We start from the raw sequence: 27,612 nt of genomic DNA on the forward strand, positions 1-27,612 counted from the left end.
CCTGCTCTGTCATGTGTCATTCTACAGATGCTGGAGTGGTTTCCCTTCTTTTGATGCCACGCCCCATGGTCAGTGCTCCAGAGGGATTTTTTTTCCCTCTTTCCCATATCAAATTGGTCAAATGCTATTGCATCTGTGTCCTAATTATGTCTCAAACCAATCCATTCTTCTCCACCTCTATAGCCAGCGGCTGACAGGGTCCTTATTATTTCTTAGGTGGGCTCTTCTATTAACTCCTACCTAGCCTTCCAATCCCAAGTCTCCCAGACCCTTCTCCACGGTCCCACGAGGGAGGCTCTGTCTACCTCTTCCTTAAGCCCTTTCAGGGGCTCGGCGTCAGATAAAGCACAGGTCAGCTCCACGGTGTGCCCGGAGCTCTCGGCCGTCCGGCCCACGGGCGATTTCTCCAGCTCCATCTCTGGCTGCGTCCCTTCCTCCCTCTGGTCCAGCCACAGAGTCAGGTATTTGCAGTTCTGTTAACTGACTTTGTTTTACGCCTCTGTGTCCTTGTGCTTGCTACTTACCGCTCCCTCTGTCTGGAGCACCCTGCCCCCTCCTTTGGGTGGGGTTGGGACACCTACACGTCTCATGAGATTCAGCGGATCGTGTCACCTCATCCTAGGGGCCTTCTCCACCATCCACATCCTTTTTCTCCTCGATTCTCTTCCACGGCATAGCTCTCTGGTTTCCATTATTTCTACTTCCAGCTCAACGTCACCTGCTCTGTCACCTTCCACCTCCAATGGGCTCCTACCTCTGACTTTCGTATTAGTCATTCGTTCTCTCCATCACAAGGCTGGGACCCAGGCATCATCTCGGCCCTCACTTCTTCACCCCCCATTCCCGGCTCACCAGCTGCTTTTCTATCAGTTCTTCCTCTGAAGTGGCTCCCGATCAGCTATTCTCTATCCCTTCCCTGCTCCACCCTAGTTCAGGCCCTCGTCCCTGAGGTTCTCCATGAATGGTGTTCAGAGTTCTCTGTGGAACAGCCTCAGCCTGTTGGCTTTCGCTCTCATCACCTGCTACTGCTGTATGGGGTATCATCCAGACACACTGGAATCCTTACTGGTCTCTGAACAGGGCTCATAACTTGCTGCCACTGTGCCCTTGCATCTGCTATTTCTAATCCCCATCTCCATATACGAAATTTCTAGCCACTCTCCGTGGCTCAGCCCCATCGGTTTCTCTTCTGTGAAGCTTTCCTCAATGACTCTTATTTGAAGTGCTCTCTTTTCTTGGAACCTCTGAATTTTGTACCTATTTAATGGTTCTTATTAAATGTTGGCTTGCATTTCATGATTACTTCTTATGGATGCAGAGATTAGCCTATAAACTCTTTTAAGTCATGGATTATAAATTATCCATTTTTGTATCACTTCTCCACTACAGAACCTAGCACAATTCTATATATATATAGATATACAGATATAGATATAGATATAGATATATACTCACAATTCCATATATATGTATGGAATACATATATATCAGCTTTGTTGAGATATAACTTACAAAGAATGCAATTCACCCATTTAAAGCATACAGTTCAATGGTTTTAGTATATTCAGAGTTGTTCAACCATCACCACAATCAATTTTAAAACATTTTTATCACCCCCAAAAGAAATGTCGCACACATTAGCAGTCAATCCCTATTTCCCTCCAAACCCTCAGCCCTAGGTAACTGTTAATCTACTTTCTGTCTCCAAAGATTTGCCTATTCTGGACATTTCATATAAACAGAATCAGAACAATATTTGTCCTTTTGGGTCTGGCTTATTTCATTTAGTGTGTTTTTCAAAATTGATCTGTGTTGTAGTATGTACTTCTTTCCTTTTTTATGGCTGAATAATGGTCCATGTATGGATGTACCACATTTTGTTTATCCACTCATCAGTTGATGGCTATTCGGGTTGTTTCTACTTTTTAGCTGTTGTGGATAATGCTGCTATGAACATTCTTGTACAAGTTCTTGTGTGGATGTATGTTTTCATTTGTTGTGTTATATACCTAGGAGTGGAGTGGCTAGGTCAGATGGTAACTCTATGCTTAACATTTTGAGGAACTGTCAAGCTGTTTTTTAAAGTGGCTGTAGCATTTTACATTTTCACCAGCAGTGTGCGAGAGTTCCATCTCTCCACTTCCCTGACAACACTTGTTATTATCTATCTTTTTTTATTACAGCCATCCTAGTGGGTGTGAAGTGGCAATGCATCATGGTTTTAATAGCATGTCTCTTTTTACCTATTAGATGTTCAATAACTATTTGTTGGGTCAATGATATTTTTATGTAGTATGAACAAACAGACCTTTGGATGGCTCGTTTGACTGCCAAGTTTATGAATTAGCTAGAAAAGATGAACACTAGAATAAAGAGCTAGAAAAGAGCTCAGCATCATTAGAATTCAACTTTCAAAAGTTACTTTTAGACTGTTTTTTCAACTTAAAAGGTTGCCAGTATTACCTAGGTGATATTATCAAGGTCAGGAAAAATCATGTAGCTTTGCAGGTTTGCACGTATTTTACAGAATAAGCTAAATTACAAGCAAAATTCCAACTTTGATATGGCTCCTACTCAAAACCTACCCCTCAGTGGGGACACCAGGAAAGGTAACTCCTGAATGGGGACATGGGGTTGGGGTGGAGGGGAGGCTTAGAAAAATGCAACTGCTAACATTTCCCTGGGTTGAGTTTTCCTCAGTAAACAGTAGACCCTGGGAAACATAACAGGTTCTGAAAACTTAATTTTGATGACTCTGGACGTCAGAGAAACAGCCAGCTGAATCAGTTCCCTCTTGGGTGGCTGATTATCTCAAGTCATAGGTAATGGTCCAGCTGCTTCTGCTTGGTTCTAGAGAGTTCTGTGTTAGCCAGGACCCATCCATTTAGTCCATCCCTAGGTAGACACTTCTATCTGCAGCCCTGAACACCAGAGTTCCACTAAAGGCCTCAAATTAAAGGCCCGTGATTGGGCTTACAACTTTGTATGGTGTGCAAGGGTATTCAGAGGAGTTGGCGTGGAAGAGGGTCAAAGGTCACAGCCAGTAGATAGTGGCCAGCTTTCTGCATGTATAACATCATCTTGCTTAACAAGCCTCAAACGCATGATTCTGCGGTAGCATTCTCTGCAACTAGACAAGAGGCCCCCCATCTTTAGAATTTGGGGAGCGGGTGGTGTTTGTTTTCTGCAACCACAATCACCCTTATCTGTCTGAAGATGTTTCCAAAGGCTGACAACAGGCCCCTTTCAGAAGCTCGGTAGGAAAAGTATTAACAGTTGGAAACATGTCAGCTGCCTTATGGAGGAAGCAAAGCCCAGGCCTGGTTTCTCTGGGCTCGGTGATAACTTGGGCCGCCGCAGCCTGGGCGAAGCTGGTGTTTGGAGCCGTGGAGACGGAGCGCGGCTCGGAGGAGGGCCCCTGCTTTTCAGAGTTGAAACAGGAGCCCTCTGAGAGAAAGAGATATTGCATGTGGCTTCCCTGATGCCTCGGAGGGCGACGTGGATGACACAGCATCAGCCGTGCCATCGCGGGGTGGGGACACAGTGGCGGCCCGTTGGGGGCAAGGCAGCCCCCGCTACAGCATCAGCTGTGGAGTGTGGGGAAGGGAAGGTGACAAAAGCCAAGTCAGCGTTGAATTTGTTGGATGGAGAATACGCTCCCGGGGCGGCAGCCCCATAGCGAGAAGGACCGGCCCTGGGAGAGAAACAGCCCGAAGTTGGGGGCGGGGTGAAGCGCCAGTTCCTTAATCTCCCGCCCCATCGTCGGCTTGTCCCACCTGGATGCAGAGCGAGGACCGCGTGGAGAGGGAACCGCGCGGGTGGGGTTCACCCTCCCGTCTGCCTCTGAGAGCAAGAGGGGCGGCGCCGGGCCAGGCACCCCCGCCCCCCATGGCACCCCCTCCCGGCCTCCGAGGCGCCCCTCTCGCGCTTCCCAGGCATCGCTGCCTTTCCCCGTCCTCCGTTAAAATAGTGAAACAAACCACTGAGCGAAGTGATGGAAAGCCAGGGCCGGGGAGTCGCCCGCAATGAGGGGCCGGAGGGGAGGGGGCGCGGTGGTCCAAGAGGGTGGCCGGCCGGCGATCGCTGTGCTGGTCGGACGGCGCTCAGCTGCGGCCGCCAAGACCCTTCCCCCGGGGCTGCCCGGCTCTCCCCTGGCCCGGGGCGCCTGCGGAGGGCGTGGGGCAAACCTGGGGCTGCGGTGGGGGTGGGGTGGGGGACTGCGCCTCCATCCATCCCGGGATGGAAACTGCGGTCACCCCGCTAAAATAGGGCCGGGGGCTGCGGTGGGGACCGGCGGGTACCGCGGCCCCCCACCCCCACCCCCCAGCCCGAGCGCCGCCGCCGCCGCCGCTCAGTAACACGTCCCCAGGAGACTCGCAGGAACAACACGTGATGTGTCTACTTATCAGGGTGAGAGGGGGAGAGCGAGTCTCCGAGCGTGCGGGCGAGGAAGCGGGGCGGGGGGCCGAGGCGGGGGCCGGGACGACGGCTGGGGCGCCGGGGTCGCCTGCTCCTCGCCCACCTCCCTCCCTGTGGGAGAAGAGGAGGAGGGGAAGTGACTGCGGAGTTGATGAACTTTGCACATCCAGAAACGCCATTTTGATTCCTTTTCCGGAACAAGTTTGCATCTCTCCTCGTTCTCTCCCCGAAGCCCACCGGTCCCCACTGCATCATGCCTGGACGCCAAGCGCCCTGCCCGGCCGTAAGTACGCGCCCGAGGTTCCGGCTCGCGGTCCTTGGGTGGCAGCGAGATGTCTGGGGCTGAGCGGGAGCGACCTTTTAAAGAACTTTTGGGGATGGGGAGGGTGAAGTCTGCAGAGCGCGTTGTACTTTTTAAACTCAGGGTTTCCCGGAGCCGAGGACCCGAGCGCCCCACGCCGCGCTACGTGCGCTCGGGGCGGTGGGGCCGGCCTGGGATGAGCTGGGCAGCCCTCTCCCCTCCGGCTGCGCGCCGGGCCGCTCCTCCTCCTCCTCCCCCTCCTCCTCCCCCTCCTCCTCCTCCTCCTCCTCCTCCTCCTCCTCCTCCTCCTCCTCCTCCCCTTCCTCCGCTCCTTTTCCCCTTCCCGAGCTGCCGGCTCTGCCAACCAGCTCCCAGCGCGAGCCGCCGCGGCCGCTGCAGCGCCCCGCCGCCAGGACCTGATGCGCATCCATATTAGCCGTCCGAGCGCAGGAATCCGGCCCGACCCGCGCCGCCGCACCCGCCGCGGGATTTATTTTTAACCAGCACCGCCGGGACTCGGATGGTGCGCGCACCGCCGGCCAGAAACATCTTCCCAGCGCTGCTCTCCATCTTCCGCCCTCTCTCCCCCGACATCCTCCCCCCCATGTGGGAGGGGAAACTTTTCTCCTACATACTTTCGAGTCCCTCTCGGGCCGAGGAGCGCGGAGATGACGGCGCCCGCCCGCCGCCGCAAGGTATCCGGGGGTGCCCGCTCGGGGTGCCCGCCTGGGGTGCTGGCTCGGGGGTGCCCGCCGGGGCCGCGCGGTGGGAGCATCCGCCGCGCCCTGCTCTGCGGACTTTGATCCTCCCGGGCGGACGGCGCCGGCCGGGAGGGGGCCGCGGGCAGCCCAGCGCCCTCGCCGTTCCTGGCTCGTGGCCGGTGGTCACGCCGACCACCGCCCCCGGGTGACTGGGCAGGGGGGGCTCGCGTCCGCGCGTATTGTTCCCTTGCCCTTCCGTTGGCGGTGTACGTGTTTTCGTGGGAGCCATCGGTGTGGAGCGGAGCCTGCATCGCGGGGGCGGGGGGGGGGGACCTCGGCGCCCGGCGCCGTCACGAGCACAGGAAGGAGGCCGGGAGCATCCGAGGCGGGGCTGGCCGCCGGGGCCCGCTTCGCCGCCCAGCTGTGGAGCGCGCTCGGAAACTTTTGTCCGCTGCCCGCTGGACCAATTTTTTTGCGAGTTGTGGGTCTTCCCTGTCTCCTCCCGTCCCGGCCCGCAGAGCCGAGCAGGGGCGGGGGTGGGGGCGGCGTCGAGGGGCTGAAGACCCAGTGAGCCCCCAGCCCCCCGCCTCGGCCCGGTCCCCCGCGCCCCCTCCCCGCTCGCGGTCTCTTAGGAAACTGCGACCTTAATGGTTGCTAAGGAGCAGGGGAGGTCCTTCCAGTCGCCAGCCCCCTCCCTGGAAGCGGCGTGTTTTCTGGACGGGGCCGAGGGTCGCGTCGAGGATGTGGGGATTCGCTCCCCGCCGCCCGCGGGGCCCGGGAGGCGCGTGAGTGAGGGGTGCGGCGGCCGAGCCCACTTCTCGGTGGGGTCACTTTTCTTTTCCGGCGGGGTGGGGGGGGGGCGGGCAGAGGAGGGGCACGGGGACCGGCCGGCGGGCGGGCGGGCGGGTTGACAGGCGCCGCGTGCAGCTCGCGTCCAGCGTCCGCGGTGCATCCGCGATGGGTTATAAAAGAGCAGGAAAGTATTTCTCCTTGCTCAGCAGATTTGCCCTCCCTCGCTCCTTACTGGTTAGAAGATAGAACGTGAGCCCAGATCCGGACGAGCAGTTCACATTCCATTACGAAATTCTACACGGCTTCAGAGCCAGCAGCAGGACACATTCGGGGCACTTTGGAGTTTTTTCGGCTTCTTTTTTGGGGATGGTGGTGGTGGAGAGCGATAGGAAGGTGAATAAAAAATATCACTTTGGGATATGCTGAAAAACCTGTCCGATGGTTTTCACCAGAAGAAAAATTCACCCCGTGCTTGTTTTAGCGTTTAGGTTTAAAAGCCAGTGGAACTAAAGTTTGCCCGTTGGATAGGGATGCTGGAAATAGCGAGGTATTTCTGTCTTGAAGAGGAGACTTGAGGTGATTTGTGCAAAGGCCGAGTTGTTCATGTGCATCCCATATTTTTGAGGTCGTTTTCTTTTAGATAGGCAGTGGTGTGTGCATGCGCGTGAGTGTATTCTGAAATAAATTTAATTGATGTGGAAAGTGGAGAAAAGGGAACTGCAAAGAAAAGAATGGTTTTTGTTTTGTTTGGGGTTTTTTTTTTTTCTTCTCCCCATGGCCCTTAAAATCATCCTCTAGGTCTGGTGCCTTTTCGAGTAGGCAGGTATGGGTCTAAGACATAATGTAACCCGGAAGTCTTAAGTTAGAGGCTGAAGTCTTGGCTGAAACTTCTTTTTTTCTCTCGCTTTCTTTTTTTAAACGTTTAGTTCTCCCTTCAAGAGTCACACAGAACTTTTGAAGGAATGGGTTCAAATTATTCTTCAAGCAATTTATGCAAAGGTGAGCCACTACCCTTTGGAGGGAGCTTCTGGGTACCGCTGATGGATCTTGCTTTGATGTGTTTTGAGCTTTGGTTACACTGATGAATTAAACATTTGAATGGCTTTTATCAAGTTTTAAATGTGTGAAAAAACCCCTTCCTTCCCACTCCCCCCCACTTTTACAAAAGAAAGGGAGAGCCCTTTGATTTGGTTATTTGTTTACCTTGTGGTCCATTTTAGGTTGTTAATGAACTTGCACTGTTTTATAATTCTTAAAAATACTGCTAAACAGGTTGCATTTTAGGATGTTTTGTTTTTAAAGAGGATTTGCTGGTTATGTGATACTCTTAAGAAATGCTGCTGACGTGTACTGTTCTATGGCATATCACTCTCTGCGTTTTTCTAGATACCACTTTTTTTCTCATCAGAAATTCAGAGCCTCAGCCCTTATGGCAGACAAGTGTTTGTTGTGTGATGGGGAGGATGGGTCTGACTCAGCTGGCACAGGTGGGACATCCATTCCTAACTATCTGCATCATCTAACAAATGACCTTTTGATGGAAGGGTCTTTTATTTTAGAAGGAGAAAAATAAACCTACCTCGTTTAGTCGGCACGTCATCAACAGTTATTGATTGGTTCCCTGCTGTATGCCGGGCCCTAAGTAGTGGCCATTATGTGGCTTGCATTTTTACTCAATTTTGAACTGCTGTGCTGGTCCACTTGCTGAGATCAGTTTGGAAGTTTTTGCTAGCTGTGTTATGCTCAGTTGTTAACATCATTTATTATCTTCAGTGAAGGAAATTTCCTGGTTAATGAAACTAAGAAAAAATTCTACCCTTCTAGGGTTTTATATGGCATAATTAATATAAATTTTAACTCCTACAGAAATTGATTAAACGTGCTCACTAGAAGTAGTCAGAAGTGAATCCTTTTGATGTTTCTATTCATTATCCTTTTGAAAAGTAGGTGGTGCTTAAAAGGTCATAGGATAAGGGTTGCTAAGCAGCTAAACAGAAGGATGCTAAAATTAACCAAAGCATTTTTGAAAGGGAGTCCTTCCCTGTTTTACATTATTTAACTAGATTTAATTAATTTCTGAATTCTCCATGTCCTTTGACCTAGGAAAGTAGGATGTTAATTTTGTTTTGTTTTTGTTATCACATTTAAATAATCTCTCTTTTGTAAGTGTCTTAATTGAAGTTCATGCTCTCTGACCAACTCTGGTGTCAGATGGCAGCTTGTCTGGGTGGACTTCTTCCCTGCTACCTGTGTGTTCGGGTTAAATCCTCCCAAGGAAATGCGTGTGTAACGTCACCTTATTTCATTTATTAATAACAGATTGTTCAGTTCGTTTTGGAAAACCTACCTAATCCATGAAGTGATGTCTTATTTTGCTCTTTATTAAACAGGTTTGTATTCAAAAGATAGAAATGCAATAGAGTATCAATAGAATGAAGGCAATATAGTCTCCTGATCACAGGACAATGGTCTTCTTCCCCCTTTACTGAGATTAGATTAAGTTTTGATAGGGCTCCTCCTTTTCACTCCACCTCCCCATCTCAGTTTATTTCAGAACACTTCATAATACCTTTTTGAAAATAATTACATTAGGTGTAGAGTATCTTTGGAACCAAGTGTTCGAAAGCAACACTTGAAGGATCTTGGGGTATTTCAGTGAGATAAAAGGGTTGCAATCTAACCGAAGCCATGGTTAGTAACCATCCTTTCTTGGTTGAAAGGCAAGCTCACTCTAACTCAGAAGTTTCCCTTCCTCAAGATTACTTGTGTACATCTGACCTACTGAACAGGCAAAGTTGAGTAATGTTTTTTATAGCCAAATATAATTAAGAAATTAGATGGGTTTTTTGGGGGTGTGGGGGAAGGAGGCAGGGTAAGTGAGTTTTTTTCCTCTCTTTTAGACTTAGAAAGTGGTTTTTGAGTAGAGATAGCTGTGGCTGTCTTCAAAAAGCAGGGGTCAGCCTGTGATTTCCACGCCCTTGGGGGCCTCCCCATAAATCAGCGGTAAAAGGTGTACCATCTGAAACGCAGAGGCAGGCATACGATGTGCTTTCTGAAATGCATCACTTATTTTTAATTTCCCCTGCTCCCATGGAAGGCAGAATACAGAGAGGAAAACCATCTGCGTTGTTTTCATGATGACCGAGGTGGGAGAGTGAGGAAGATGGGGCGCGAGGGTGACGGACTTTTTCCTTTTCTGTTAGTTGTCCTCTGGGACAGGGTCACCACTGTGCTGGGCTCTGCTTCCCTCGTCACCTTCCCTGGGTGTCCCTGTCCGAGTGTAGCTGGCGTTGGTTGGTGGAGATGGGGGGGTGGGGGGGGGAGCCTGGGAGGAGGGCGCAGGGAGCTCTCCCTTCCAGCTACTGGTGCATCTTGTTTCTGATGGTACTTCGGGCACAGGTGAGCCAGTCTGCCCATCAGTAAAGGTGGCTGCCAGTTAATAGGTGCTTTAGACAAAAGACGTGGGAGAGGGTGGAGACTGTTTGTTCAGTGTGATTCAAGCAAGCCGTGCTAATAGGACTTGAAAGCCTCTGTAAAGTCCCCGCGTCTGGGTACGGGCTACTCCTGCGGGCCTTTCAGACTCGGGGAGGGCGGGTGGTCCCGATAGGGTGGAGAAAGCCCAGTCAAAAGCCCCACCACATTCTTTGTCAGCCAGCCAGACTGCAGAGAAAAAGTCTCAGTGGGGGTAATTAGATAAAGCTTTTAAATGGCTCTATTTGTTTTTCCCCTGGCTAGCTTGGTATCTCATCTCTTCTACCCCCTCTTTCAGAGACTGCAGGGTAAGATGGCTTTAAGAATGTTGGAGGCTTTTAGTGGTTTCACTACTTGTGAAATTTCATTTTTCATTAGGGCAGACTCTGGACAAAGTTAACTGCACCCTGCTTTTGTGAAGGCGTTGAACAAAGATTCGAATTTGATCCTCAGAGCAGCATGGTGAGGGCTGGGTGGGTGTATTAACCCATTTTCCAGCTGTGCCAACTTCCACCCGGTGGCTGGTAATAAATCAGGCCCAGGACCCAGAACACCCAGCCCCAGCCTCAGTCCAAACAACACCTGCTTTTTCAAGTCAGCTTGGCCTCAGAAGACAGAGCATTAAATATACAGGGCCTGTTTATCTGTGTGTGTGCTTTTTAAATGAGACCAGATCCTTTCACAATAATGCTGTGGTTGAATTTGAAGATGTAAGGCAATTAGAAAAGAAACTTTTTAGCCTTTGCCAGCATTTCTCTTGAGGAACGTGAGTATAGGCACTCTTTTCAGTAGGTTTTATAGGCATTTTTTTTCAGTAGGTTTTCTACCTCGTGGGATCATTGTAAGGATAAAATAAATGTTCCAGAAAGTCAAAATCTATATATGGAAGAAAGTGGTGTATTTTAAGCTCAGGAAGCTTTGTGGGTATCCACTCTGGATTTCCTTTCCAGAATTGTGCACAACTCCAGTACTCAGGCAGAGTTTATGTTTGCTTCGAGCGCCTAGAGACAAACAGGCTAGCAAATTCTTCTTCCTGGAGTTCACTTAGGGATGGATTTTAAGGGAAAGGCAGGTGGTAAGCTTTGGATGCCCCCTTTAAAGCAGTAGTTCTCAGCTTGGTGGTTCCCCGCCCCGGGGGCATCTGGCAAAGTCTGGAGACACGTTTGATTGCCTTGCTGGGGGGGGGGGTGCGACTGGCCTTTAGTGGGTCGAGGCCAGGGGTGCTGCTGCCCATCCCACAATGCACCTGAACGCCCCACAGCTAAAGGATTATCCAGTCCCAAATATCAGTAGGTGGAGGGTAAGAAAGCCTGCTTTAAAGGTACAGGAGTCGAGGCCTGTGTCACGTGTGCAAGCAGCCTGGCGTTCTCACTGTACTGCACGTGGCATATTCGGGGATCTGGAATTTCGTAGAGCGAGTAAGCTCTCCTTACAGGCCTGTAAGGTGCTGTGGTTGGCAAGTTCAAGGTTTCACAGAAGACTGGGGGTTGGGGAAAACATTTAAGTGGAGTTATGTATATTTAAAAACCCTGTAGTAAATAAAAGTTCCAGAACTCGTCTGCTTCTAAAACAAACCAGATACACTGGCGCTGGGGAGCTGCTCTGGTAGGTGGCACTTCTTCACTTATTTAGGTAACTAGCTCCGGCGCTGTCATCTGCCACTTCTCCCTCGTGTTTGGAGTTACGTGGAGGGTAACCCCCATACCCCCCTATTTTTTTGCTCAGTGTTTGAATTAGCCCTTACTTGCTTGACAGTTAATGTTTTTTGCCCTTGTAGTCTCCCTTATTTTGTTTTCTTAAGTTTTTGCAAAATTCTTACATAACTCTCCACCCTTTTTTTAAAAAAATTATTAATTAATTATTTATTTATTTATGGCTGTGTTGGGTCTTTGTTGTACGCGCGGGCTTTCTCTAGTTGTGGCGGGCGGGGGCTCCTCTTCATTGCGGTGCCCCGGCTTCTCACTGCAGTGGCTTCTCTTGTTGTGGAGCACGGGCTCTAGGTGTGCGGGCTCAGTAGTTGCGGCACGCGGGCTCAGTAGTTGTGGCTCGTGGGCTCTAGAGCGTAGGCTCAGTAGTTGCGGCGCGCGGGCTTCGTTGCTCCGGGGCATGTGGGATCTTCCTGGCCCAGGGCTCGAACCCGTGTCCCCTGCATTGGCAGGTGGATTCTCAACCACAGCGCCCTCTCCACCCTTGGGAGCCCTGTCTTCTGTCCGTACGTCTCCTCTTGAGCACGTGGCTGGCAGGCTGCTGCTTTACCAGGGAACGCTGGGGAGGGATCAAGGGAAGAGACGGTGGTGATTTTATGTTTTGGGGACTTGCGGACCTCAGGTGCACGGAAAGGTGGTTGATTGAAAGAAAAATAAAATGTGGTATACAAACATTAAACTGCATTTCCTCGGACCAGACATGCCTAGGACAGTGGCAGGAGCCATCTTTTAGCCACAGGTGCCACTTGCCTGACCCTTGTCCTGGTCCACCGCCCCCCCCCCCCATCTTACAGGCAGGAGGCGAGGAGGAAGCTTTGGAGCAAAAAGGCAGAGAGGGGGATGATTCCAGAATGGTCTGGGCTCCCACTTACCTAAGAGAAATGTTTAACGCTTACAGGCAGCTTTCTTTACATCCTAACCCGAGGACAGACTGTCAGGGTCCCGTTCACGTCCCTCCGGGCTGATGGTGTCAGTGACCTGCTTGGAAGCTGGCTTCGCCAGCCCACGCCTGGTGTAGTAAGAGCTGTGCCTCTGGTGCTTTGCTGCCCTCTCCTCCAACCTGTAAACTGGGCGGTCCCCGCTGCCCCTCTCCATTTACAGCTTTTGGCAGGCTGGGGATCACCTGCAGGTGCGTTGGAGGGAAGTTGCAGGGAAAAAAGTCTCTCCCCCACTTCTAGAAGGTGAGCTGAAACTCACCGTCCACCCAGCCTCCCAGGCCAGTCCCTGACTCTGGTCTCTCTCTCAGCTGCCAGCAGTCACCAGACCCTCCTCGAAACCCCGGTCCAGTCTGACTCTGGTGTTGCCTGCCCCACTGTCCTGACCTAGGCCCTCATCATGTCACAAGCACCTCCCAAGTCAATTTCCTGCTCCCTTTGTCTCCCTCCTCCAGTCTGCCCTCCACTCGGCTTGAACACTATAGCTGCACATGGGGTTTGCCTGCTGCTGAAAAACATCTCATGGCCCCCTGTTGTCTGCAGGAAGAAATCCAAACTCCTCAACTTGGCACACGAGGACCTCCATCGGCAGCTCCCAGACTGTCTTCCTAGTTTTAGCCCTTCTCACTCTCCCTCCAGGCCACTGCCACACGGAAGGAGTTCGTCCTGCTTCTGCTTTTCTGTGGAGTGTTCATTCTGTTTTGTCCCCATCCCCTTCTCCTTGCACACAACATTTCTCAACTCTTCTTTCAAGGCCCATCTCAAATACCACCTCTTACAGGGAGAATCAGGCCCTCCATCCAGAATAACCCTTACCCCATCTGGCCGGTCTGTCTGTTGTAATTTACCTGTTGGCATGTTTTCCCCACCTGGAGAATAGCCAGCAACTTCAAATCATATTTTTCCACCTTCTGTACCTAGCTCAAGGGTTGCATAGTTGATGCTTATTCAATAATTATTGTTGGATCCATTTTCAAATATAAAAAACCCAGAGTTTTTCTGAAGAGGTGCAGGTTATTTTTGGAGAAGAGCACGTATAATTTGGAAGCTAAGTCCTAAATATCAGTACAAATTAAGAGAAGGAAACAGAAGTAAACTATCGTTTTCCAGCAGATCCATCCTGCAGAAATTGGGTGCTAAGTGCACACTGGTGGGAAAGCATTTTGAATTACAGAAATTTTAAAATAAAAGTTTGCTCAGCTTAATTTACTCAAAATTAAAGAGGAAAAAAAAAGTTGTTAATGCCTGATTGCACTAAAAGCTGTCACACTGGGGCCCTTACTAATTATAACCACTTTTCATGGCTCTTGGTTTGAAGTTTATATTAAATAGGAGAGATGGGCACACAGATCAAAGACCAAAATCATTTCTGAGCTCCAACGTGTGGACCCACTTTCTCTGCTTAGTTAGATTTTTGTTTCATTAGTGGTATGAGTTAATAGGAGTGTTGGTCCGTGTATAATTTAACTTTTCTTTTTTTCTGTAACTCCTTGGATTTAAAATAAAGTGCAAACCAGAAACCTACAGGGTACAGATCTTGCCTTATTTGTGTGTGTGCGCGCAATATATGTATGTACATGATGGAAGTTGATTATAGATCGTATTTACAGAAAGAATCATTTTCACTGTTTTAGGGGAGGTTCCTTTATGCTGAGACTTTATAGTTAAAAAAAACCAAAAAAACCCTGAATACACAAAATCATCTCAAAATCCTTTCTTCTAAAAGAGGTACCTATGTCTTCAGAAATAGGGGAGCTACCATAAGGATGGGGTGAGAGAGAGGCGTTTTGCTTATGCATCCTTTTATACCTTTATGTTTGTAACTATGTGGATAGGTTTCCTTTTCGAAAAAGGAATTACCATTTTTTTTCTTTTTAAATTGGAAGGTCTTGGTATCCTTTATATGAGATAAAATCCTAGTTGATTAAAAGTACATTATTGCTACCTTTAAATATTCCTTGATGTGCTTACCTGATAACTAGAGTTTAGGCTCAGATCTGGCAGATACATTCAAATATAATATTCCAACTTCATCTTATTTCTAAGGAGGCTTGTGTATGTTCCTCTCTGATGTGAAAAACCGATTTTTTTAAAAAGCCATTTTCTCTTCCACTTTAGGGCTTTTAATTGTTTTGAGGGATAATTATATAAAATTGGTTAGTAAGCATCTCAAACAGGTTTTCACGACTTGGTAAGTTAAACTTATATTGGATCAAACTGTCCTACTTAAAAATTTAAACCAAGTATAATTTAAAGGAGGCTCAACTTGCACGTCTCTAAATTAAGTTTGTTTTTAAACCATGAAAATAATGTTTCTGAGAACCATTTGTTGTTTGAGAGCTTAGTAAAGCTTTACAACCTCCTTTTTCTAAAATACTGTATCAAGTTGGATTCAGTATCAGATTCAGTCTCCTTTTGGAAAACAGGCACTTTTCCACCCCCAAATTTGAAAACCTCATAGTGCGTTTTGTTTTTTTTTTAAACCACTTATAGATCTTTATTTATAGATTTTTATTTATTCAACAAATTTGAATTTCAACGCTGGGATGGCAGTCATAAACACCAAGGGTACTAGTATGAGAAAGAGAGACAGTTGCTAGCTTCCCAGACATGGAAAGAGACACAGGACCACTAAGTCGTTCCCATCTGTGCTGGGTGTTAAGTATGACAAGAGCATGTGACATGCACTGTGGGGGAGGGGAGGAGGATGCTGGGAGGCAGGTGGAGGGGGCATCCCCCCAGAGTGGCCCCTGAGCTACAACGTGAAGAGAAGGAGAGTTGCAGCACAAGCAGCTGGTGCTGAGCCCCTGAGGTTGGAGAGGAGCAGCGTGGAGGAAGAACAGACCCAGGCGGGTGACACGCGTGGCGAGGTGGATGGGCTGCTTGTAGCTCACAGGTATTTGGAGTTTTCCCTTGAGAACTCTGGGAAGGCTTGCAGGGTGTTAGGCCAAGGACTGGCATGATGAGATTTGCATTTTTAAAGATCACTCCTGCCCAGAGTGGAGAATAAACTAGAGTAGAAGGAAGTGACTGTTTTACCTTCTGTTTGCAAGATCGTCGAGAAGGTTAGTTTTGCACAACTTTTGAAAAGCAGTGGTGGCTCAGAGTGGGTGGCAGTGGAGGTGGGGAGCCTGGGTGGGTTTGACAGAGATGGAGGCCGGAGGAAGGATCTGAGGCTGGCTGGGGGATGGGATGGAGGATGGGCCCGATGATTTCCAGGTCTCAGGCTTCCGTGGCTGGTGGCTGGCGGTGCCTTTCTCTGAGATCAGTTCACGGGATAAAGCAAGGTTTATGAACCAGGTACGTTCCCTACCCTTCAAAGAAGTTATGTTTGTGAATTTTATCAGCATTTTCTCTACTTGTACTGCTTTCATTGGTCAAAACATACTATTCCTGGCATGGATAATGCATGGAAAGGACTTCTATAAAAGTGAGAAACAGAAGATAGGTTCTTACTTATGGCTTCCTTCTCCCCTCCCTGCCCCTCCTCTTCCTTTCTTTCTTTCCTTTAAATTTCCTGAGGCCAAAAGGAACATGGAAGAGTTCTCCTCGATGGCCTGAGCTTCTGAATGGTTTTCAGATGAGGCATACAACTAAAACCTTAAGCGTATTTAAGTTTCTGTTTGTTTTAGTGATGCTTTATCTCTTTGACTTGTGAGCCTGGGGCTCAGGGGCAGAGGCTCCGGGGTAAGAACCAAGGTAGGACTCTCAAAATTGCCCCCACCTTCTGCTTAAGAGGGTCAGAACTCCTCTCCTGACCTGATTTTCCAACTTGTTTCTTAGTTTCTCAGTGTTCACTGATGCTCTGAATGTCTTAGAACGACAACAGTGTTTTGCTTGACCAGTAATCTGTGTGAAAACAAAGTTCCTTCAGTAAACAAAATGTGCTGTGTATCTCCTTTGGGTGCCAAAGGGAGAGATTTCATCCTTCCACGGGGATGGTCTCCACCGAGCCACGGTCCAGCCTGTGTTTGAACATCTCTGGTGATGGCCGACCTGCTCCCCATCGCCCCAAGGCAGTCCTTGGGTTTTTACTGCGTTAATTAACTTTTTTTTTTCTCAAGGCAAACGAAATCTTTGTGGAATGAGCTAGAAAGTGGCGTGTTTTCCGCTGAGTTGGTAAAAACTTGGAGCTGGAGCGCAGGCCGGCGGCCTTGTGCAATCTGATCCCCAGAGAGTCCATTGGGGAGTGCCACCCTCCTTACTTCCTCCTGTACTGGAATTCCTGCTTCATGGAGGGGGTTGGAGAGGTCCTGCCTCGCTCATCCTTGTGAGCTGGGACACCTTCCTTAAATCATCTTGCAAGAAAGCATTAGCAGTGCTCCCGGATTTAGGTAAAGCTTTTCTCTGACGTCATACAAATGACTCATCAAAACTTCAGGTGAGCCCCAGCCTGCTTCCCAGAGGCTTCTCTTTTATATGGGATCGATCCTGACCCAGGTAACCCGACCACTGGCCCCCAGAGAGCGCTGCCCACCTTGGGGAGAGTACGATTTAACATCTTTTGTTGAAAAAGCACGGGTGTTCCGCATCACCGCAGCCTCACATCCCGTTTGTAACAGATGGCACGCTTTATTCCAGCCCTACATTTGATAAGGTGAGCTAATGGGGGGAAAAAAGCTCAGCAGGGGCCTTGCCCCTCCGCTTCTTTCTAGCTGAAACAGCTTGGTGAGGGGATGGTGGGAAGGGAGCTCGAGAAACTGGGTTTACGCATCTTTTTGGAAAATTTAAACCTTAAGGTCCAATGCACACAACGCCGTCCCTCACCTCACCGTGACCCAAGCAGAAGCGTGGACTTGGAGATCTAATACGTTTGTTGCAAAAATAGCTTACTAGGGATGGCCTTGTGGTGAGTGTCCGGAATTGGTGTGGGTAGTATGTTCAGTAGCTAGTTTCTGGTGACAAAGGTGTATATTATATAAGCTCACTTTCAGATAACCCACCCCTAACTGCTAGATAGTGGTGACAACTCACGCTATCTGTCGGGTAATTTTTTTCTTTAAACGGTTGTGTATTCAATCCCTGGTGTTGGTTCTTGAAGGGCTCGGGGATGGTCAAATGATTACACTTAGAGAACGCAGCCAAAATGGCCTGGCAGCTTTATTTCACTGTTTTATCTCTATGGCAGATGGAATTCGGGGAGGGCTTCTTTGGTCGGCTTGTCTCTGGGAAGTCAGGTTGCTCCTGCTGCCACCTGTATCTGCAGAAAAGGGAAGACACAGAAATCCAGCCGCAAACAGCAGAAACTATGACCTGGTTATTCATATGATAAACGACTCTACTGAGAGTGCAATTAAATACGGTCAGCAGACCTTTGAATTACAGACTGCCCTTGATGAAAAGCATCACTAGTCAAAGCCCACCTGTATTCGCTTTATATCAGATAAACCAGATGTTGGCTTTTCAGTTTCTTTTCTGCCCGTGTTAGACTTCATCCATATATGACTCTAAGTCAAAAAATCTCAAGTTATTGGCCCGTTTCACCCTCTTATGGTTGTTAGGCTTTTCATCTGGAAGAACTGTCTGCACGAGAGTGGTGGAGGAAGCAGTAATGTGAACTAAGGTTATCGAGCACGTACCAGTTATGTCCTTGTCCTGAATTCTGGACGTGGGTCATCTCATTCATTCCTCACAACAGCTCTCTGCCCCTGTGATGTAGGTTCAGTGATTATCCCCGTTACTCAGAGGAGGAAACTGAGACCCAGTGAGGAAGTCTGCTAGTAGGCATCAAGCAGTGCCGCCCGACCCCAGAGCCTGTGCTGGTGGCCGCTGCTCAACCTCCTTTCACAGTGACATGACATAGTCACCAAATAAACATCCCCTGAAAACCTGCTGTGTGCAGAGCCCTGCGGTTCACAGCAAGGGGAAAGACAGGGACACGCGTGCGACGGAGCCGCTGACTTCTGGAAGTAGATTAAAACTTAACCCGTGAAACAGGTCCTTCTATCTGGTGTTTGATAAAGTGAGTTAGACCGTCATTTCTGTGGAAGATCAAGCGGGAGGGGAGGTACAGTTGGCTGACAAATCAGCCAGCGCAAGTAGCTGCCCAGAGCACCCGGGGCCCGGGAGACCCTGCAGAGCGTCGGGGGAGGCCCTGAACATCCTGCTGGGGGACAGTTTTCCCTAAGTTCCCATGAGAGGCTCCAGGGAGCGGAGAGGTTGGGCCGGCACTCGGGGCTTCTGCTCGTCTTCCGTGTGGTGGGTAGTGGGGCGCACGCCTGCCCCTTAACTTCTTTCTTGCGGACACCCACTGTTAACCTCACTAAAAGTGCTTGAGCTCCGTTTCAAAGTAAGGATGGTGTGTTGGCCACTTTGGAAAAGCCAGCACGCTGTAAGCTCTGAGCATCTGGGGGTGAGGGTTGCCTTGGGTTTCTGGAGGGCCAGTGCCTCGAAAACAGGTCACTTGTTTGCTGTTATAATAGGCTATTATCATTTTATTTAATATATAAAATCAAGATGTTGCCTCGGAGTTAGTACTGGGGGTCAGGATCAGCCATCTAAGAGGCCCAGTGGTCTGTGTTCCCAGGGATGTAGGGGCAACAATTGAATTGATCTAATTACTAACCTAATGTTTGAATTTGTCCATATTCAGGGGAGAGAGCCTCTAGGAGGTGTTTTGTTTGTTTGCTTTGCTTTTTAAGCAGTAGGAGCTACACGGACTGGAGGACAGTCCCTGTCTCCCGTGGAACGTTTCTGGGGTGAGGGTGTCCAGTTGTGCACTCTTCCTACCCTTTTGTGGGAGCCCCCGAGCAAGTTGTGGAACCAGCAGGTCTTGAATTGCGACGAGCGCCTGATGGTCTGTTTCCTGTTTCCGGTGGGTCTGTGGAGGAGGATTGTTTTGAAATTTAGTTACAAACAGAAAATTTCAGCCTTGTGTGCTACCAGCTCCTACCACCGTTATTAGTACCGTTGTTATTTTGCTTGTGGCAGTTTGATGGGTCCAACAGAAGAGTAGTGAAAGAAGTCTGGGTGGGAGACCAGCATCCCGGGCTCTTTCTTTCTCGTGGATGGAATCCCATCAGCTTTCCTGCATTTGGAATGCTTCTCGATACCTCCCCCAGGCACTAGGCTCCAGGGAGGCGAGGATGCGTAAGACGTGGTCCAGCCCTGAAACTCACCAGTGGGTCACAACCGGCAGAGACACCAGGACACACTGAGGACCTGGCAGTGGGAAGCCGTCGGGAAAAGAGGTAGTGATGTTGTTCTCAGATGTGAAGGGCTGGCCACGTGGAGAAGCGTGTAGGAAAGTGAAAATGAACTTCTAGGTGGAGAGCAGGATGGGTAAGCCGTGGGGTGAGACCAGAGAGTACGGTTGGGATGCTGTGCCGAGTTAGGGTGGAAGGGGTGTTGAGATGTGTCTCTGGCAGTGTAGATGGCCAGTTGTGGAGGCAGTTGTGGGCCAGGAAGTGCTTTGAAGCCGGGCCGTGATGTGAGCAGCTCTGCCCCGGAGAGAACACTGCTAAACCTTTAGAAAAATCAGGCCACAGAGGAGACTTGTCCAGCAGAATGAACTTGGACGTTGATGCCACATGGAACCGAATATTTCTTCCTGTTTTTTCCAAGAGATTTTTTCAGCCCAGGACATGTGGGCTGCCGTCTGAAGTGGTGTTTAATGATCATTGAGAGGTGGGACCTTTATTTTCAGCAGATAGAATTCAGTTCAACAATGTTTAAACTTCCTTGGTTGTGTTTTACTCCTTGGTACTTACTTAAGCTCATCAGCTAGGGAATTAGAGACAGACTCATTTCTGTACCCTTGAAAATATTGAGGATGGATGCTGGGAGTCGGGGGGAGCTACTTATTCAGTTTGTCATCCGGGAGCGAATGCGGGCTGGGAGGGTGAGCTAGCGTGCAGTCTTGACAAGCCTGTGGATGACGGTTTCTGGAAGCCGCGGGTGGGAGAAGAATCTGCTCACAAAGACGAAGCTGCCTTGAGTGGAGTGGATTTGTGCCTGTTCTGCTCACCCGGGTAGCATCTGCCCTCGCCCAGGTAATGCTCTGTCTGCCCTCCCGTGTTCCCAGTCCTCTGCTGGGATTCCACCTCCTCCTACGGGTGAGGTCGGCCAGGAAAGGCGCGCTGTGCCCACAGAGATGCGGGGTGTGAAGGCAGATAGCGGGCCCCAGAGACGCTCGTGGTTTATTAATTACGGTGGAGGCACATACTGCCTTTTCCTCTGGGGAGGACAGATCCATTTTTAATATGTGTGACTTTATACGTTTCAAGGCCTGTACTCAGGGACCGAGGGACCTGGCTGAGAGGGCTGTGAAAAATGTGGGAAGGCCCCTGCAGAGTGGGCAGTTTGGATGGAACGCATACCTTAAAGTTAATAATTTCATCACCTAAAACTGATATTTATAGGTTACGATGTTATGAACTGTTGGCAACCTCTCGTTTCGTTTTGTTTCTCACCGAGTTCTCTCGCTGGAGCTGGAATCGTGCAGGAGGAGGTGGGGTGCTATGAGCTGGGGTGGGGTTTTGAGGGGTCAGTCGGGGGGGAGGGGGGGGTGTCTCAAAGCGCTGAGTGGGTTCCTTCTGTCTGTGACCAGCCAAGGTGGACTCACTGGGGAAGGAAAGCCCCCCTCGGGCCCAGGGCTTTGTGCGGAGTGCTTGCACGTGTCACCCCATGGATGGGGCATAAATATCATCCTCCTCTTTTTAAAGACAGGAAACTGAGGCTTAGAGAAATTCACTTTTTCTGAGATCACGCAGCCAGTGTCAGACTACCAGGAAGCTTTAGGCCATATCCACAGTCTGAAGGACGTTCTTTGGTTACATGGGACCTCATGACACCTTGGTACCTGGAGAGTTCCCAGCCCAGCAGCTCTGAAGCTTGATTTCATTCGTCTTGATTCTTTAATAGTTGGCGCGGAGTTGGGCATAACACATTACTTGAGTGCCTCTACGTTTAGGATACTAGGTTTAGGCGTGGGGGAGCATGGTGGTTCTTGCCTTTGGGGGTTTACATCGTGAGAGGATGTAGTGCAGTGTGGCCCCCGAGCCGTGCACCCATGGGAAGGCTGCGGTCCCAGCGGGAAGGGGCAGGCTGGGTTTGGAGGTGTAGTTTGGGGTTGAGGACCGCATACTGGAAGGTGCTGGCATCGCAGGGCTCCCTGGGGTGGGGTGGGGTGGGGGTGGGGCAGAATTGGAGCTGTCCTCCATCCGTGAGAGGAGGTCCTAAGGTTTTGAGCAGAGAAGTGACAGGTGGCCTGATGAGGCTTTGGAAATGTCCTCGGGAGGGGCAGCGAGGCCACGGTTGTACCTCGTGGGGCTGCTAGGGCTCCTTCACTGCTGATTTCTGGCCCGAGGCAGAGGGCGCACCCCCATCAGCTGGTACAGGGTGAACCAAGCAGCACTCAGATCGCTGAATCGCCCAGAGCCCACTGAGTGATGTACACACACAGGAGGGGGGCTTTCTTTCTTTACAGCCATACACTTCTTTGGGTTCAGACCTCTACGTTCTGGCTTATCTCTTTTGGGGACGTGTCCACTGGAATCCTGGATCACGTTTATGATGTCGGCATATTGGTTTATACGTTAACCCTGGCTTACTGAAACCAGGGTGGAAAGGCTTTCCTGGCGCGTGTGTGTCCTGAGATGTGAGTGAGTACGTGCCCTGGTCCAGGTGTTACAGCCGAGGGTGGGGCCTGAGCCCAGACTGCCGACCCTTCCTCCGCATCCAGTTTTCCAAGTCTTTGGCTTTCCGTTGTGGTAACTGCCACAGCCCAAAAGGTGCCCTCGCCTGCCCTAATTTGGGGCAAGGGGAGGTCTGGGGCATACTCAGCACCTGTGCTAGAAGCAAAACGCCCTTCTGAGGCTCCTAACCACCCCCCCTCCCCCCCCCCCCCCAGCTCTTTTCTCTTGAGCTCTAGCCTGGCGATGCCACTGTGGCCACCTCCCCATTCATTGGTGTCACTGGCATTTTAAAGAAGCACATACGCACCATCACATGCGGTCTTTGTAAATGCTTTCCGTGCATTATTTTCATAGTCCTCACAACAAGCCCACCAAGCTAGTGCCGTTGTCCACATTTTGCAGGTTTGGAAGATACTCCCAATCATACCTGGTACCCTTAAGGTACAGGAGGCACTGTGCCCTCCACTTTTTGTACTTTGTCTCATTTCACCTTTGCATCGACCTTCTGAGGTCGTTGTTATCTCCATCTTACAGACGGGGAAGCTGAGGTTTAGAGAGTTTAAATAACTTGCCCGAGGCCACTCCAGTATAAGGACTTTGAGCCCAGGCTGGTATATTTGTTGATTAAGTAAAACTTTCTGGCTTGGGGCTGGCTGGCTTAGAGCTAATGGCTTCTGTTGGATTTGTTTTCTAATGCTTTTCCCATTTCTAAAGATGGGAGGGGGGAGCTAATGTTTATCAAGCACCCACTCTGATCTAGGCATTATGATGTTTTCCTCGTCCCAGAGTGTAAGCTCCATGAGGGCTCTTTGCTCCTTTTCCCCTCTGTTCACGCAGGATCCCAGGCACCTAGCCCAGTGCCTGGCCCGGCTTGGGTGCTCAGTCAGTATTGAATAAAGGAATGACTGGAGTGAGAGGGTCATTTTGCCCCATCCTAGTGAAGGCAACTCCAACAGAGCAGTTGGGTGACTTGGCACACAGGCACAATACCTCACACCTCAGATCTCTGGTTTTTGCAGCAGACCTTTTTTTTTTTTAATTTTAATTTAATTTTATTTTTAGCCGCGTTGGGTCTTCGTTGCTGCGCGCGGGCTTTCTCTAGTTGCGGCGAGCGGGGGCTACTCTTTGTTGCGGCGCGCGGGCTTCTCATTGCGGTGGCTTCTCTTGTTGCAGAGCACGGGATCTAGGATGCGCGGGCTTCAGTAGTTGTGGCTCGCGGGCTCAGTAGTTGTGGCTCGCGGGCTCTAGAGCTCAGGTTCAGAAGTTGTGGCGCACGGGCTTAATTGCTCCGCGGCATGTGGGATCTTCCCGGACCAGAGCTCGAACCCGTGTCCCTAGCATTGGCAGGCGGATTCTTATCCACTGCGCCACCAAGGAAGCCCTCAGCAGACCTTTTTCACACACCTAAAATTTCAGGAGTAATCAGATCTATGTCATGGGATTGGAGGACATGATATAAAACACTATAAATACTTACCAGTGTCTGGCACCGCACCAGCATTCGATGAGTGGCATTGCCTTGGTGGTTTCAAGCCTCTTGTCTATGTTTGCCTTCCTTTGGGGCAGGGTTGCCATACCGATTAGCCCCGCCGAAAATGTGCTGGCCACTGAAACTTTTTAAAAGTGTTTTTTTATTCATCCAACATTGCTCTCTTGCCTGTGCTATCTATGAAGCGTTTGAAGTTGGTAAAGTTGGTGAAATCAGTCTAAAGCTACCCTGGGCAAGTGGTGTCACGACTGGCAAGATTTTGATGAAGCTGTATGTGCATCTTCTTGGTTTCCAGTGAGAACATTGTACTGGAAGGGGCCTCAGAGTCCTCGTCCAGATTGTCTTCTTCCACCCCTTAGTTTACAGGTGAGGAACATCAGGCCTGGAGAGATGCAGGGGCAGGGCTGCGGGAACCTCCGTCTTACGTGGTCAGTTCTCTTCAGTGTCAGCAACCCTGCCAAGCCCAGATGCCTGGAGTTTTGTATTGGGTGGGGTGGGGGATTTCTGAACGTTTGTGTGGTGGAGCCACCATTATTCTTTTGCCAAGGATGTTAGTAAGCGGATTATGTCAACATCCCTAAGTATTAAGAAAGGTTTTTCCCATTAGATTTTTTTTTTTTTTTTTGCACATTTAACTCATATTCACCATGGAAAAAGTCTAAAGGAAGAGAAAGCTAGTAAAGCACTTAAGAAAGTAAAATTACTTACTTTCATGAGTCATAAATCACCTTGTTGTATATCTGCTTCCTCTGGATACATACGCTTATTACAAAAGATGAGATTTGTTACATTTGTAGACAATAAAAAGCCCATTTTTGTACATGCCTTTAAATTATACCGTATCTATTAAAAATTTAATGGGATAAGTATTTTCTGTTGTATTCAAATGTTCGTTGCCATGAAAATCACTTTATTTTGATGTGGCATAATTTGAGGAGGGGGAGTCAGAGGTTAATGTTTTAATTATTTTGCGTTCCCTGGGCACTTACTGGTCCTATGTTAAATGAAGCCAATCTAAGGTTAAGATTTTTACTGTAAATTATGAATAGGTAATCGGAAATTGATTTATTCTAAAGAGGAAAATGCTGAACTGACAAAACGTATTTATTTTTTGATTAGCCTGTGATCTGCCATCCTATTGCTCCAAACAAACAAGAATCACTGGTGAAAAGCAAGCTGAGCAGTTCAAAGAGTCCTTCTAAAAGGTCAAGTTCTCTTGAGAAGGAGGTGTTTTCCATCTTGTATAGGACACCGGGGTGAATGTTAACGGCTGATGGGATATGTTACGTACCTGTAGTTTTATTTTTAATTGGATATTTTGCTTCAATCAGTGTCATGTAATTTGGACTTTTTAGTGCAGTTATTCCCAGTCTTTTCTAATATAAGGACCTCTTTTTTTTTTTTAACATCTTTATTGGAGTATAATTGCTTTACAATGGTGTGTTAATTTCTGCTTTATAACAAAGTGAATCAGTTATACATATACATATGTTTCTGGGGCAAACATAATTTTAGGTATATTTTTAGACTGTTGGGAAGCTCTAACAAAAAGTTCTTAAAAATGACACTTTCAGTGGAATTTTTCTGTATTAATTAACAACAGCATCTTCATACACTTGCCCAATAATAGTATGTATATGTGTATGATTTACGAGACTTGTCGATGCTTGATGGGCCTATGAATAAGCGGAGCCTCTGAAATAGCCCCTAGGAGGCCCCTGCCCTCAGGAAGATAGAGCCTGCCTGTGAATCACTCTAAGGTCTAATGTGAGGAAGACAAAAATCAGGCCCCTTCTGAAGGGCAAGTGGGATCCTCTAACTCCAGGGACAGCTGTGTAGGCAGAGGGTACAAGGGCTATTAAATGACAAGTTAGGAAGGTGCAGTTTGTTCCCAACTGCTCACTGCTGACGTTTCCAGAGGGGCCCACCCCACCTCACTTTCCTCATCACTTCAGAGGAAGGAATGTTGTTGGAGAAGCGAATTGAGTCAGGAACGTTTCAACACACCTGATGAACTATCTCCCTTGGTCCTTTTCAAGAATTGCATATGATCTGCTACAGAGAGGGCTGGATTTGTCAGCTAGGAGACTAAGGTCCCAAACCCAAGCCCAACCCTGATTTTGGTTAATGGAAAGATGTTACACCTTGTGCCTCGGGTTTTTCCATCTGTAAAATGGGAAGTATCTTTTTTATCGTATTCTTGGGAGGTGACATAATGATACCCCCAGGCAGCATTTTCTTTCTTTTTAATCAGTGAAAGCAAACAGAAAAATCTTTGTGAGGCTAGAAGCTATTGTCTTTTTATATAAAGGAAAAGTACCATAAAACTAGAGAAATTCTAAGCATCCTAAAAGCTTCTTTATGGCAAGGCAGCAGCCAAAAGACCTGCCAGTGGAGTGTGACCTTACTCAAAAACCTTATCTTCATTCTCCTATAGTCCTGGTTTTTTTTCTTAGTAATTGTTATTCAACAGTGATGCCTCATATAACACTAGTCTTGGGCTGTGAGAAAAAAAGTTCTTGCACTGCTTAGTCCCCCAAGATATGGGTGGCAGAAGAAGCCGCCTCATTTCTGATGTCTCAGTATTATCTGATGAAGGACAATCATCCCAGTGTTCACCTTTTTTAACGAGTCAGGGCTGGGAGCAGGTATTCTGCTTAAGTTTTATGTGGTGTCTGTGTATTTTCAAAAAATGTTGAATGTTACCTTTATTTCAAGCTTCTATAGCCTTTCCAAATTGCTTTAGAAAATCTTCAACAGTCTCTTAGCAAAACAGGGTGCACAGTAAGCCCATATCAGCTGGGCCTGATGTGGAAGAATTAACTTCCATGAAGCGGACCTGGTGAGAGTGTGATTACAGTCAGCTGACCTCAGTTCCAGGGCTGTGGCCATCCGTACAGTGGGACCAGCACTCAACCGCGATGAGTCTCCCAAGTATCTACGGAGGGCGATGGTCACTTTTGATGGATGATGACCTCACAGAGGTGTCCAGGGGCAAAAACCCTCCAAACATCATTTCAAGAATTCCAAAGCAGTTTCACGATTCTGATTCTAAGAGAGGTTTGATTTGAAAGGGGAGTCCATCAGCGCCTTCTCTTGCCTTTGTTTTACAGAAGTTAGTAATTATCTTTCTGAAATCTTGCCTTTGTTTTATAGAAGTTAGTAATTATCTTTTTGAAAAAAATAGAAGTGAGTTATAAATTCTTTCTTAAGGATTTTAGTTTAGTTTATCTTGAAGAATTTTTTAGTCAGCTGGGGTTTTCCCCCCCGTCAGTGGCTGGTCCCAGTGACCAGGCAACATGGAGATAATAGTAAATAACCAAGCTTTTTGTAAGAGATGTTATTTGAGGAGGGGGTTATGAGTACATACTAAACTTAGGAATACGTAAGTAAAGTTTTCTCTGAACTTACCTTCCTTTTTGAACAGGAGAAAAGATGACTTTTAGGCATAATGGTGCACAAAGTAATGACTAACACTCTCTAAAGATATTTAAATCTATTAAAGCATAAATATCTTAGTTCAAAATGGATTGAGTTCTGAACCTTGATGCTTTCATGAGTGCTTTATTATCAGGTGGCTTGTAAAAAGCACATTGTTAATCAGATCTGTTGTGTTTCCCACAGAATTTCATTAAAAGGTGTGCATCACTTCACCTACTCTTTAGGAGAGGGGACAGTGAAACAGAAACTTGATAGAAATACTGAGGAGGGGAGAAGGTAAAGCCACCCTGGCACCTGGGCCTCCTTCTTTTTCTTCCTGACTCTGCCTCTTTGAGATGTTCTTTGAGAACGTGGAGGAAGCTGCGTGTGGCTGGGGTCATCGCCCTGGGTCTCCCTGCGCCTCTGGATCTGGGGACAGGAGTGGCTTGGCACTGGGAGTCCTTCCCCGAAGCTCAGGGCTGACTCGTCCTGTCCCTGGCTTTCCAGAGAAGGCCTGGGAGGCGGCCGGAACAGGGGGGTGCTGAGAGACTGCCTCCCCAGTCCCCTGGGCCCCGGGGGAAGGAGCCGCCTTCTGGAATGGGGTGCAGGGAGGGGGAATCCAGATCAGAGGGTGGAAAGGTGGACGGCAGTCACTGCCATTGTTTCGGTTCAGACCAGGCTGTGGTTCGGAAGTTGTTGTCTGGCTGTTGGCTTTTCCTCTTCAGAGGCTGGCATTCATGCGG

At 48.7% G+C, this 27,612-nt stretch overlaps 1 protein-coding gene across 4 annotated transcripts in view; it reads left to right on the forward strand.

Annotated features, from left to right (window-relative positions):
- Positions 1-27,612, forward strand: part of RREB1 (ras responsive element binding protein 1) — a 173,227-nt gene that overhangs the window by 36,941 nt on the left and 108,674 nt on the right. For 2 of the 4 annotated variants that reach the window (XM_059937860.1, XM_059937864.1), the window contains exon 1: positions 4,441-4,702. The exons of 1 other annotated variant lie outside the window; for it this stretch is intronic. The gene's annotated coding sequence lies outside the window, so the exon portion shown is untranslated. Of the gene's footprint in view, positions 1-4,440; positions 4,703-5,068; positions 5,416-27,612 lie in introns of those variants that run through there. One more of the 4 variants, XM_059937861.1, reaches the window with a different exon arrangement.

This window comes from Balaenoptera ricei, chromosome 11 (genome assembly GCF_028023285.1).
Source record: "Balaenoptera ricei isolate mBalRic1 chromosome 11, mBalRic1.hap2, whole genome shotgun sequence".
NCBI classification, from domain to species: domain Eukaryota; kingdom Metazoa; phylum Chordata; class Mammalia; order Artiodactyla; family Balaenopteridae; genus Balaenoptera; species Balaenoptera ricei.